This window comes from Pteropus medius, unplaced genomic scaffold (genome assembly GCF_902729225.1).
Source record: "Pteropus medius unplaced genomic scaffold, Ma_sr-lr_union100, whole genome shotgun sequence".
Taxonomy (NCBI): domain Eukaryota; kingdom Metazoa; phylum Chordata; class Mammalia; order Chiroptera; family Pteropodidae; genus Pteropus; species Pteropus medius.
Window position 1 is genome coordinate 19,896 of NW_024354504.1, and position 12,421 is coordinate 32,316.

At 46.4% G+C, this 12,421-nt stretch overlaps 1 pseudogene; it reads right to left on the reverse strand.

The window, feature by feature from the left end:
• Positions 1 to 190: 190 nt before the first annotated feature.
• LOC120596543 (uncharacterized) lies at positions 191 to 309 on the reverse strand (annotated as a pseudogene).
• Positions 310 to 12,421: the final 12,112 nt, after the last annotated feature.

The window sequence follows — 12,421 nt, forward strand, 5'->3', positions numbered from 1 at the left end:
AAACAGCCCTGGGCTGGCTGCAGGAGCCCAGGTGGAGGTAGACAGTGGTGCGGGGCGCACAGACATGCGTGCAGCCCTTGGGCTCAGGCGCCTGCCTGGGACCCCTGAGCCAGTGAGCCAGCGAGCGAGCAGGGCCCGGGGGCGTTCAAGGGCACCCTGGCTGGAGGGCGGCAAAAGGAAGGGTGGCAAAAGCCTACAGCACCCGGTATTCCCAGGCGGTCTCCCATCCAATTACTAACCAGGCCCGAACCTGCTTAGCTTCCGAGATCAGACGAGATCAGGCGTGTTCAGGGTGGTATGGCCTTAGATGGTAGAGGTTGTCGCCTGCCTCCTCAAGAGCTTGCGCCTGGCCTCCCGGGTGCCGGAAATGCCCGCGCCTGCATCGCACCTACTGGGGGGGGGGCGAGTCGCAGGGGTTCCACGGGTGAGGAGGGGGCCAGGAGGCGCCAGAAGCGCTAAGGCTCCATGGGTCTTAACGGTCTGTGGCACTGCCAAAGATCTAGGTGGTCGCTCTCGAATCCCAGGACTGGCCAGCAAAAAAATAACTTCTCATGATGACATACACTCATCAGTTATTCCCAGGATACACACTGGATGGCAAAAAATGATAACTTTTCATGATAACATACATGCATGTGTTACTCAAGTGATGCCCAGAATGACAGCATAGAATAACTTTTTCTGAGAATATACATCTGGATGTTATTCCAAAAATGTCAGCCAGATGGTAGCATAAAATGCCTTTTTCTTAAATGTACTCTAATGTTATTCCCAAGATGCACACTACATGGTGGCAGAAAATGAATTTTCATGATGCCCGACACTCCGATGTTATTCCTAAATTGCCCAAGAGATGGCGGCAGAAAATAAATATTTCTAATGACATACACCAGAGTGTTATTTTCAAAAAGCCCACAAGATGGCAGCAATAAATAATTTTTCGTGAAATGCAGTCCTGCGTTATTCCCAATATTCACACAAAATTAGAGAAGAGAAAAAATTCTAAACAACATGCCCTTTGGTGTTATTTTTTATATGCACACGAGACAGCATTAGAAATAAGTTTTCATGACATGCACTGTGGTGTTACTCCCAAAATGCTGACCAGATCGCAGCAGAGAGTAATTTCTTTTCTTTCATTACATCCACTCTGAATTTATTCCAAGATGCAAAGTAGATGAGAGCAGAAAATATATTATCATGATGGCATACACCGGGCTATTATTCCAAAAAATGACCACAGGATGGCAGCATAAAATTACTTTTTATGATGACATACACTAGTTTGTAATTTGCGAAATGGCACGAGTTGGCAGCAGAAGATAGTTTTTCATGACATGCACTTCCCTAATTTTCCCAAGATGCACACGAAATGGCCACAGACAGTAACTTTTCACAACGACATGCCCTTAGGTGTCATTTTCAAAATGCACACAAGACAGCAGCTGAAGTTATTCCTTATTACATGTGCTGTGATCTTCTTTGCAAAATGCCCACCAGATGGCAGCAAAGGATAAATATTCATGACAACAAACAATGGCGGTGTAATCCTTAAGTGCCCAACAGAAGACAGCAAAAAATAACTTTAGATTACTTACCGTCTACTGTTATTTCATAAATGCACACCAGATGGCAGCAGAGAGTAAATTTCTTTTATTACTTATGCTCTGATGTTATTCCCAAAATGCTCACCAGATGGCAGCAGAGAATGAATATTCATGACAACAAAACCCTGGTGTTATTCCTAACATGCTTACCAGATGGCAGTGGAGAATAACTTTTTCTTACAATCTGGTATAATTGTGAGATGCACACAAGATGGGTGCAGAAAACAAATTTGTATCTAAGCTACACTCGGATTTTACTCCCAAAATTCACACCCGGTAGCAGCAGAAAATAAATCTTTATGATGAAATATACCTGGGTGTTATTTTCAATGTGCCCACAAGATGGCAGCAGAAACAATGTTTCAAGACATGCAATCCTTGTTTTTAACAAAGTGCGCACGAATTGGCAACAGACAAAAGCATTTTATGATGACATGCCCCTGGGTGTTATTTATGAAATGTGCATGGGAGAGTAGCTTAAATATCTTTTCATGACGTGCACCGTGACATTACTCCCAAAATTCCCACTGGATGGAAGCAGAGAATGAATTTTCATGATGACAACCACTCAAGTGTTATTCCTAAAAGACCCACCAGATGGCAGCAGAAAATACATTTTTAGGATGACATACACCTACGTGTTATTTTCAAAATGCCCACGAGACGGCAGCAGAGAATAATTTTTCATAACAGGCATTCCTTGTTTTTCTCAAGACGCACATGAGTGGCAGCAGACAACTTATCATGACAACATGACCTTAGGTTATAATCAAGCACACATGAGATAGCAGCAGAATTAACTTTTTATGACATGCCTTGTGGTGTTACGGCCAAAATACCCACTAGATGACAGCAGTGAATGACTATTCATGGTGACCTACACTCGGTGTTCTTCCTAAATGCCCACCAAATGGCAACTGAAAAAATTATATTGACATACACTTGCATGTTATTATCAAAATGCCCATGAAATGGCAGCAGAGAATAATTTTTCATGACATGCACTCCTGTGTTTATCCCTAGATACACACGAAATGGCCAAGGATGAAACCTCTTCTTAACAACCAGCCCTTAGGTGTTACTTCCTACTGCACAGATAGCAGCAGAAATAACTATCTATGGTATGAGCTGTGGTTTTATATCCAAAAGCCCATCAGATGGCAGCAGAACAATAAATTTTCATGACATATACTTGCATTTTTTTTCCAAAATGTCCATGAAATGGCAGCAGAGAATAATTTTTCATGTCATGCAATCATGTTCTTTTCCCAAGATACACACGAAAGGCAGCAGACATCTTTTCATAACATCATGCCCTTGAGTTTATTTTGAGAATACATATGAGATAGCAGCAGAAATAACATTTTATGAGATGCACTGTTGTTTATTCCCAAATTTCACACAGGATGGCAGCAGAAAATAAGTTTTTTACATACACTGGTCAAATTCTCTAGATACACACATGATGGGGGCAAAAAATTAATTTTCATGATGTCTTACACTCTGGTGTTATTCCGAAATGCCCACCAGGTGGCAGCTGAAAATAAATTTTATGATGGCATAAAACTGGGTGTTAAATTGAAATGCATACGATAGCCACAGAAATAACTGTTCATGAGATGCACCGCTGTGTTATTCTCAAAAATCCCACCAGATGGCAGTATAGTGTAAAGTTTTATGAAGACATAGATCCTATATGGTCACCGTATGGCAGTAGAGAATGAATATTCATGATCAAACACTCAGGTGTTATAATAAAATATACACTTTATGATCTACACTCTGTTATCCTCAAAATGCCCACAGGATAGCAGTAGAAAAAAAATTTTACGAAATGCACAATATCCATGAGATGGCAGCAAAGGACAATTTTTCAAGACATGCATTGCTGTGTTATTCCCAAGATTCACACAAAATGGAAGCAGCAAAAAATTATAAAAACATACCCTGGGAGTCATTTTCTTAAATGCACATAAGATAGTAGCACAAATAACTTTTCAAGACGTGCACTCCTGTATTAACCCCCAAATGCTGAGCAGATGGCAGCAGCAAATAACTTTTTATATTAACATACACTTGGCTGTTATTTTCAAATGCCCACCAGACGGCAGTAAACAATAATTTCTCATGACATGTACTTTTTTGTTTATCCCAAGATACACACGAGATGTCCATGTACAAGAACTTTGTTTGACCAAATGTCCTTAGGTGTTATTTTTCTCAGTGTATGAGATAACAAAAGAAATAACTATTTATGATATGTGCTATGGTATTATTCCCAATATGACAACCAGATGGCAGCACGGAATGAGTACTGAAGACGATCTACAGTAGGATATTATTTCCAAACTGCCCACAAGACTACAGCAGAGAATTACTTCATGACAAGCAATCCTGTGTTTTTCACAAGATGCACACGAAATGGCAGCAGAAAACTTTTCAAAATGACATTCTACAGAGTTTATTTTCTGATTGCACATGAGATAGCAACAAAATTACAGTTTATGACATACACTGTGATTTATTCCGAAAATGCTCACCATATGGCGGCAGATGAGTATTATAACACTCAGGTATTATTTCTAAAATCTCCTCCAGATGGCAACAGCAAACAAATTTCATGACATACACACTTTTCTTATTCCCAAGATTCACACGAAATGGCAACAGAGAAAAAATTTATGGAGACACTCGCTGGAGTGGTATTTTTTAAAGGCACACGACAGCAGCAGCAATACTTTTCATGGGACGCACTGTGGCGTTATTCCCAAAATGCTCACCAGATGGCAGCAGAAAATAATTTTTTACACTCACATACACCTGGGTGTTATTTTCAAAATTTCCAAGAGATGGCAACAGAGAACAGTTGTTCATTACATGCAGTCCTGTGTTATTCTCAAGTTTAACCTGAAAAGGCACCAGAGAAAAAAATTAGAACGATATATCATGCAGTGTTATTTTTTAAATGCACACGACATAGCAGCAGTTTTTTTCATGACATTCACTGTGGTGTTATTCTCAGATAACCACCAGATGGCATCAGATAACAAATTTGTGCTGACATACACCTGGATATTATTTTCAAAGTGCCCACGAAATGGCAGCAGAGAATAACTTTGTGACGTGACATGCACTCCTGTGTCTTTATACAGATGCAAATGAAATGGCAGTAGACAAAAGGTGATTATAATGACATTCCTTTGGGTTTATTTTCAAAATGCACCTTACACAGAGGCTGGAATAACATTTTATGATCTGCACTGTGTTGTTATTCCCAGAATGCCTACCAGATGGCAGCTAGGAGTGACTTTTTTTCTTATGCTCTTGTGTAATTTCCAAGATGCACACAAATTGGAGCGGAGGATGAATTTTCATGATGACCTATAGTAAGGCTTTATTTCCAAAATTTCCACCAGATGCCAACTGAAAATATTTGTTGATAATATATACTTGGAAGTAATTTTTAAAATGCCCACGAGATGGCAGTGAAAAATAATTTTCACTTCTGTTTTATTCTCAAGATTAACACTAAATGGGAGCAGAGAAAAATTTCATGACGACATATCCTGGGGTGTTATTTTTTTAATGCACATGTGGTATAGCAGCAGAAATAAGTTGTCATGACATACACTGTGGTGTTATTCTCAAAATGCCCACCAGATGGCAGCAGAAAATAAAATTTTATGCCACCAACTCCTATGTGTTATTTTCAAAATGTCCACGAGATGGCAGCAGAGAACAGTTTTGCATGACATGCATTCCTGTGTCGTTCCCAAGATTCACAAGAAATTGGAGCAGAGAAAAATTTCATGACGACATACCCTGGGGTGTTATTTTTTTTAATGCAGATGAGATATAGCAGCAGAAATAAGTTGTCATGATATACACTGTGGTGTTATTCCCGAAATGCCCGCCAGATGGCAGCAGAAAATGTTTATGATGACATACACTTGGGTGTTATTTTCAAAATACCCACGTGATGGCAGCAGAGATAACTCTTCATGACATGCACTTCTGTGTTTTCCCCAAGGTGCACTTGAAATGGCAGTGGAGAAAAACTTTTCACAATGACATGCCCTTGGGTGTTATTTAGAAAATGAACACAAGATAGCCGCAAAAATAACTTTGCATGACATGCACGCTGGTTTTGTTCCTAAAATGCCCACCAAATGGCAGCGAACAATAAATTTTATTACTTATCCTCAGATGTTCTTCCAGAAATGCCCACCAGATGGCAGCAGAAAATAAATTTTTATGATGACATATACTTGGGTGTTATTTTCAAAATACCCACAGGATGGCAGCAAAGAAAAACTTTTCATAACGACACCCTCCGGGTATTATTTTCAAAATGAACATGAAAAAACAGTAGAAATAACTTCATGACCAGTACTGTGGTGTTGTTCTCAAATTGCCCACCAGATGGCGGCAGACAATGAATATTCATGATGATCTACACTTGATGACTTACACTCAGGTGTTATACCTAAAATGCACACCAGATGGCAACAGAGAATAGCTTTTCATCATGACATTCACTTGCGTGTTATTCTGAAAATGCACACCAGATGGCAACAGAGGAGAGTGTCTCTCTGCCTTAAGGGCTCTGCCCACTCATTAAAATAAGAATCCAGATTCTTGGTACTAAGCACACTTTGAAATAAATCCTGTTTTAGGCCCTTCACATGCCTCATCTAACGTATTGCTTCCATTTGCCAAATGAGGCAGGAAATGTACTATCTCCATTTTACAGGAATTTAAACTGAAGACAGATTCTAACAGAGTGCTGAGTCCAGGAACCTACACTCACACAGGATCCTGCTCCCTCCCTAAAGAGGGGCTCCCACCCTGGACCATGGCTCTCCCTCCTACAGTGGAGCCCCCCAGCCCCAGAGTGGAGCTCTCCCCTAGAAGCAGCACTCCCCTCCAGGGCAGAGCCCCCACTTAGATCAGGGCTCTTCCTACAGTGGGGCCTCCTCCAAAAAGCTGGGCTCTCCCCCCAGCACGGGGCTCCTCCATGAGAGCAGGGCTCCCCCTGGAATGAGGCCTCCTCCAGAGTAGGGACCCACTGAGTGTGGGGATCCCCCCATAAAAGGTGGTCCTTCACAAGAGTGGGGCTCTTCAACAGTGTTGCTGTCCCCTAAAGAGTGGGGCTCCCCTCCTGAAGAGAGACACCCCTCTCTGAACAGAACTCCCCCTTCTATAGCAAGGTTCACCCCCGTAACAGCACAGCACATGTCACCCCCTTCTAGAGTGGGACTCCACTCCTAGAATGAGGCTTCACCCCCTAATAGCAGAGTTCTTCCCTAAGATATGGCTTCCCCACAAGAAAGAGGCGCTCCCTTCTGAGAAAGACAAGAGTAAATCTTAAAATACAGCATGGACTTTGGGCGATTAACACGTAGCAGGGTAAGTTCACTAGTTATAGGAAACGTACCACTCCAGTGAGGGATGAAATACAGGAGGACGCATGCCTGTGCGGGGGCAGAGTGTGTATGTGCAATTTCTTCCTCTCGATTACGCCGTGAACCCAAACTTCTCTGATAAAACCAAAACTTTAAAAAAGGATGTTTCTAAGAATGCTAACTGCATCTGTGAATAAGCTCAGTATTAATTTATTGAAAGAATATATACTTTACACTGTGATGCACAGAACACACTATGTAATGTCACATGACTAAAAGATATTTCTCCAGGTGACAGAACTTCGTTGCACCTGGTACAGTCGTCCCCCTTTATCTGCAGGGCGTACGTTCCATGACTCCCAGTGAATGTCTGAAACCGCGGATAATATCAAACCCTCTATAGACTGTTTTTCCTATACATACAGATATACATACATACATACATAAATACATATCTTTTCACTTACAGGACGCACTTTATGGCTTCTCTTTGTCATATCCAATTTGCCAGCTTCACTACTATGGTGCTTTGGGGCCATTATGAAGTAAAGTAAGGGTCACTTGAACACAAGCACTGTGATACCACAATGGTCGATGTGACAAGCAAGACGGCTACTAAGCATTTAATGGGTGGGTAGTGTACAGAGCATGACTGTGGACACAAAGTTTAATGAAAAAAAGTAACTTGGACTTTATAAAATTAAAAGCTTTGTAAAAGACCTTGTTCAGAGATCCAAAAGAAAAGCCACAAACTGGGAAAAAATACTCGCAAAACACGCATCTGATAAAGGATTTCTGCTCAAACTATACGAAGGAGTCTAAAAGATACAACTCCACTAAAATTGGGTAAAGATCTGAGCAGCCGCCTGGCCAAGGAAGAAATGCAGTCTGGAGAAGAAGAGGGGTTCTGTGGAGAGTGACCCCATGGTGATCTGATCACAAGTCCCTGACTGGGAGTATCGTGGTGGGTCATCACACCCCAGGTGTAACTTCTTCGCTCGGAGGCTCGTCTCTGCCTCAAAAAAGCCCTGTCCACTGCCTCTGTGCACCCAGGTGACACCCTTGTGCAATGCCCCTCTCACCCTTCCTCCACAGTGTGACGGCGCGTGATCGTCACGAGTTCGCGATCCGGTCCTGGCCTCGCTTTCTCTCACCCTCATGTCGTCTTCCTTACGTTCCCTCCTCAATTCCAAAGGCATAAAAGAAACCGCAAAACAGACGTTCTCTGGAGCATCTGAGAGCTGGCTCCTGAGCGAATCTCATCAGTTTGGCTCAAATAAACTCATAAAAATTCTCTAAGTGTTTGGATGTTTCTTGCATCAATAACAGATAGTGAATAAGCTCACAAAAATGAGTTCGACATCGTATGACATTAGATAATTACAAATTAAAACAATGAGACGGCACGGCACACCTGTTAGAACTGCTAACTCCAGACAAAGGACGCCGCCAGCTGCTGGATGGCGACAGTAATCGGTACCCTCATTCATTGCTGGTGGGACACACGGCCACTTTGGAAGGTAGCTCGGCAGTTTTTCCCAAAACTAAACGACTTTCACTGTGGGGTCCAAAAATCATGCCTCCGGTGTTAATGCAACTGCTTTTAAAAATTATGTCCAAATAAAAACTAGCATGCAATTATGCACAGGAATTTTTTTTCTATCCAAAATGGCTAAAAACTTAAAAAATTAGGATGTCCTTCAATGGAAGAATGCATTAAGCAAACTGGGGTACATCCATGTGAGGGGGAACAGAACATGTCACTCCAAAATAGGCCTCTGGCATAAAGATTATTTTGAGCTGGTTAATTTTTAAAAAACAATAGATGCAGGAAAATCTCTGAAAACCAAGGACAAACTGCCCTTTCGTGAGGGTCGTGCCCGGCACGGAGCCCCAGCCTGCGCAGCCAGGTTCAGAGCACAGTCCCGGGGTGACCGGTGTGTGAAGCCCCTGGGACCAGGGCCTGAGGGCCGTTGGCCGCGACCGTCCTGCAGCTCACAGTTTGGGAGCTGTTTCCTTTGGGCGAGTTCACCACAAAAGCAGGTGGACCTAGAGCTGTCGAGTTTATCACAAGTAACAGAAGAAGTAGCTAAAACTTTTTCATCATTTGATGGAAAATGGGGCTGCAAACATAGCTTTTAAATCATCTAGAAAAGTGCTACGCACCATCCCTGGGGAAGCGCCCTGGCCTTTCGATGTGCTTAGAACACTGGGGACAAAAAAACAGGCGATGAGGTATGACGAGGGCCACCAGGCAAGAAAACGTTTTAAAGCCACCATCATGACCATTTCATCGAATCCTGGACAATATCTATTGTAAGGTGTGTCATCAGTTCACATAACACTAAGAAAAACGCTGCCAATTAATTCATGACTCGTTAGATGCATCGTGACTCAAAGATCTTACGAGTGTGGAAAAAACCTGTGCCTTGGCATGGGACTGGTGGGGGATTCACAGACACGTTAAGAACAATAAACATGCCAGACATCGACCCAAAAACACACGACTTTAGTATGACATTAAGATGATACACAAAAAATTGGGGAAAGAGAAATCCTTTCGGTGAATAGTATTGAAAAAATTAGGTAGTCATCTAGGGGAAAAGCAGCTCCGTCTCTCTCTCTCTCTCTCTGTCATACACACACACACACACACACACACACACACACACATATACAATTCCAATTGGGCAAAAGATGAAACAACGTAACAATTTTAGAAGCAAAAATTAAAAAATTTATATTCTCAGAATCGGGACGGCCTTTCCAAGCACGTCATCCATAGAGAAGCCGCACAGAGAAGACTGATGAATCCACTGCTTAAAAAGCAACACAGAAACCAGCTGTAAGGCAAACGCTGCTCCATCGTCAAAATGAAAAAGACAAAATGTAGTCTGGAAAAATAGACTGGCCACTCGCACCCCAAAGACACAGTATTCCTGTAAAGAAAGCGTGGCTGAATGCTGTGAACCCCAAAAGGAAGACGAGGGCTCTCAGGCCTACCAGAGGGACATCCCGTCTTTCTGAACGACAGGGCCCCCGGCCCCCCGTGATGAGCCTCCTTTTTCCACACCCACCTGGATCCCAGGGCTCCGCCTCTGCAGGTAGCTGGCTTGGGCCGTGGGAGAGGACGGGCCCAGAAGACCCAGGTGGCCAGAGGGCGGAGTGCAGGGTAAAGGGACAGGCTGAGTGGCAACTCCTCCGTCACAGTGACGGGGAAGCCACCGTGGCAGCCGCGGAGACAGCGGGAAGGGCCGAGTGCGGCGGAAGGGCTGGCGACGATGGGTCACCCGAGAGCCAGGCGGGCCTGAGGGTGCTGGGGACCGGCCGCCGTGGAGCTGGCGAAGAAGCGGCCAGAGGCTGACAGAGCGGAAGGGGTGCGGTGCCGAGCCTCCCAGGAGGACGGGGGAACGAAACGAGATCAACCAAGGGTGGGGACGGGGCAGGAAAGGAAAGTACGGAGCCGGTGATGGAGAACAGAGGGCTGGGGACGGACACGCGGCGGGCGTCATCGCAGCCTGGGAGGGGAGGACGGAGGAGGGAGACTGACCGGGAGCAGGAGCTCGGCCTCATCAGCGTGAGGGAAGAGAGCGACCCCTGTGCCTCATCGAGGAGAGGGACAGTGACGAGGACGGCGGAGGCGGCCGACAGTGATGGGAGCGGAGAAGGCGGGGTGTGGGGTCTGGGCGGCCGCCAGCCCGGGGTCGCTGACTGTGCGTGTGGCCGGGGGGTTGGGATCTTTTCAGGGGCCTTGGCTGCATCTTCATTCTTTTCCCTGGTCTTCCACATATGCCTTTAGCACCCTTCCCCTTGGAGCGTGAAGTTCCCACACCGGGCCAGCCCTCTGACCCGAGAGCGGCCCCAGCCTTGGGCAGGACGCTTTCTACCAGGGCAAAGCCACGGACTCCACCCCACCTGACGGACAGGTCCACGCAGCACGGCTGTGCGGGGGAGGGGGCGTGCCAGCACAGCTGCCGAGGAGCCTGGGGTTCAGCCTCTCTTGCAAATGCTGCACCTGGAGTGGGGTCCCCAGGGCCCCTTCAGCTCCAGGCCCAGGCCAGAGCCCGGGACCCCCCGCAGCCGGCCCCCCCAGCTCTCCCTGGGGGCTGCAGTCCGCCTCCCGCAGGCCACTCTGCGGTCTCTCCACACCCGAGCTCTCCGCTCTCAGACCTCGGTTCCTTTTGGTCTGGTCCTGGGCTGCCTCTTTTTCAGGTGGCACCCCACGGCCCCCCAGATGTGGTGACGTACAGAGGGTCTCTAAGCACCGTGTTAGTTCAAAAACTGCTCCGGAGAACTTAGGGAGCCAGGAGGGGAGGGTGGCATGAGGCTCGCACGGGTAAGAGCCTGGTGAGAAGGCGGTTGATTTGGGGTGTGCCAAGCTCATGCCAGCTGTCACCGTGAGGCCTCCACGTTCCGGTGGGCAGCTCCCAGGGCACGGATGACGCCACTGGGCAGCGCTCTGAGCCTGACGTGTTCTTCGTCTCCTCAGAAGCCTTTGGAGAAAGAATGTTACCTGGTGACCTGCACTTGTGTCGTTCCCAAGGTGCACACGAGGTGGCAGCAGAGAAGAGTGTTTCTTTGCAAGCTCTGCATGAAAATGAGGCTCCAGACGGCGGTATGAAGCTCACCTTGAGATAAATCCTGTTCTAGGCCCTTCGCACGCCTCATCTCAGCCACTGCTCCCTGCCAGATGGGGCAGGGACAATTATTATCTATTTCACAGATGTTTAAACCGAAGGCTGATCCTAACACAGGTCTGAGTCCGGAACCGAGGCCCCCTACATGGGCCAGAAGAGCACACGGGACCCGGACGTGGAGTCACCCGAGCAGCAGCGCCGGGGTGAACTCGGTTGTTCTACGGGAAGAAAATCTGCACATTACCTCATGATCCCACTTGCCGTGATCACTAAGCTGGTTTGGGGGTGGGGCTGGGCAGGAAGCTGAGGATGGGGGTGGGAACGGAGGGGGGAGGGCGCCTCGCCCCTCACAGGGGTACAACCAGCACCAGATCCTACAGCGACGAGTCCCCACTTCTACACCTGTCCATCTTCCAGCCTTTTACGTCTGCTCTTCCCGAGTCCGGGGCACGGTCTGCTTCTGCCGTGTTCCCCTCTCTGAGGTCCCAGCTGCCAGGAGCTCCCGGCGGCTCAGGATGGAGCGTGTGGTGGCAGCTTCCCTGTGGGGGAGTGTCTGGGCCCAGACAGGTGCGGGACCGACTCCTGGTCCCCCCTCCAGCAGTGCGATTTCAGGCAAAGAAATGGAAACTCAGTCCCTCCGTCTGTCACATGGGGTAACTGCTCCCTGTCAGGGGCCGTGAGGGCTCAGTGAGGTGGTGACGTCAGCTCCTGCCCCACACGTGATCGGCACCCACCCTCCCTCCCTCTCCCCTTCTCGTCCTTCCTCTACCTC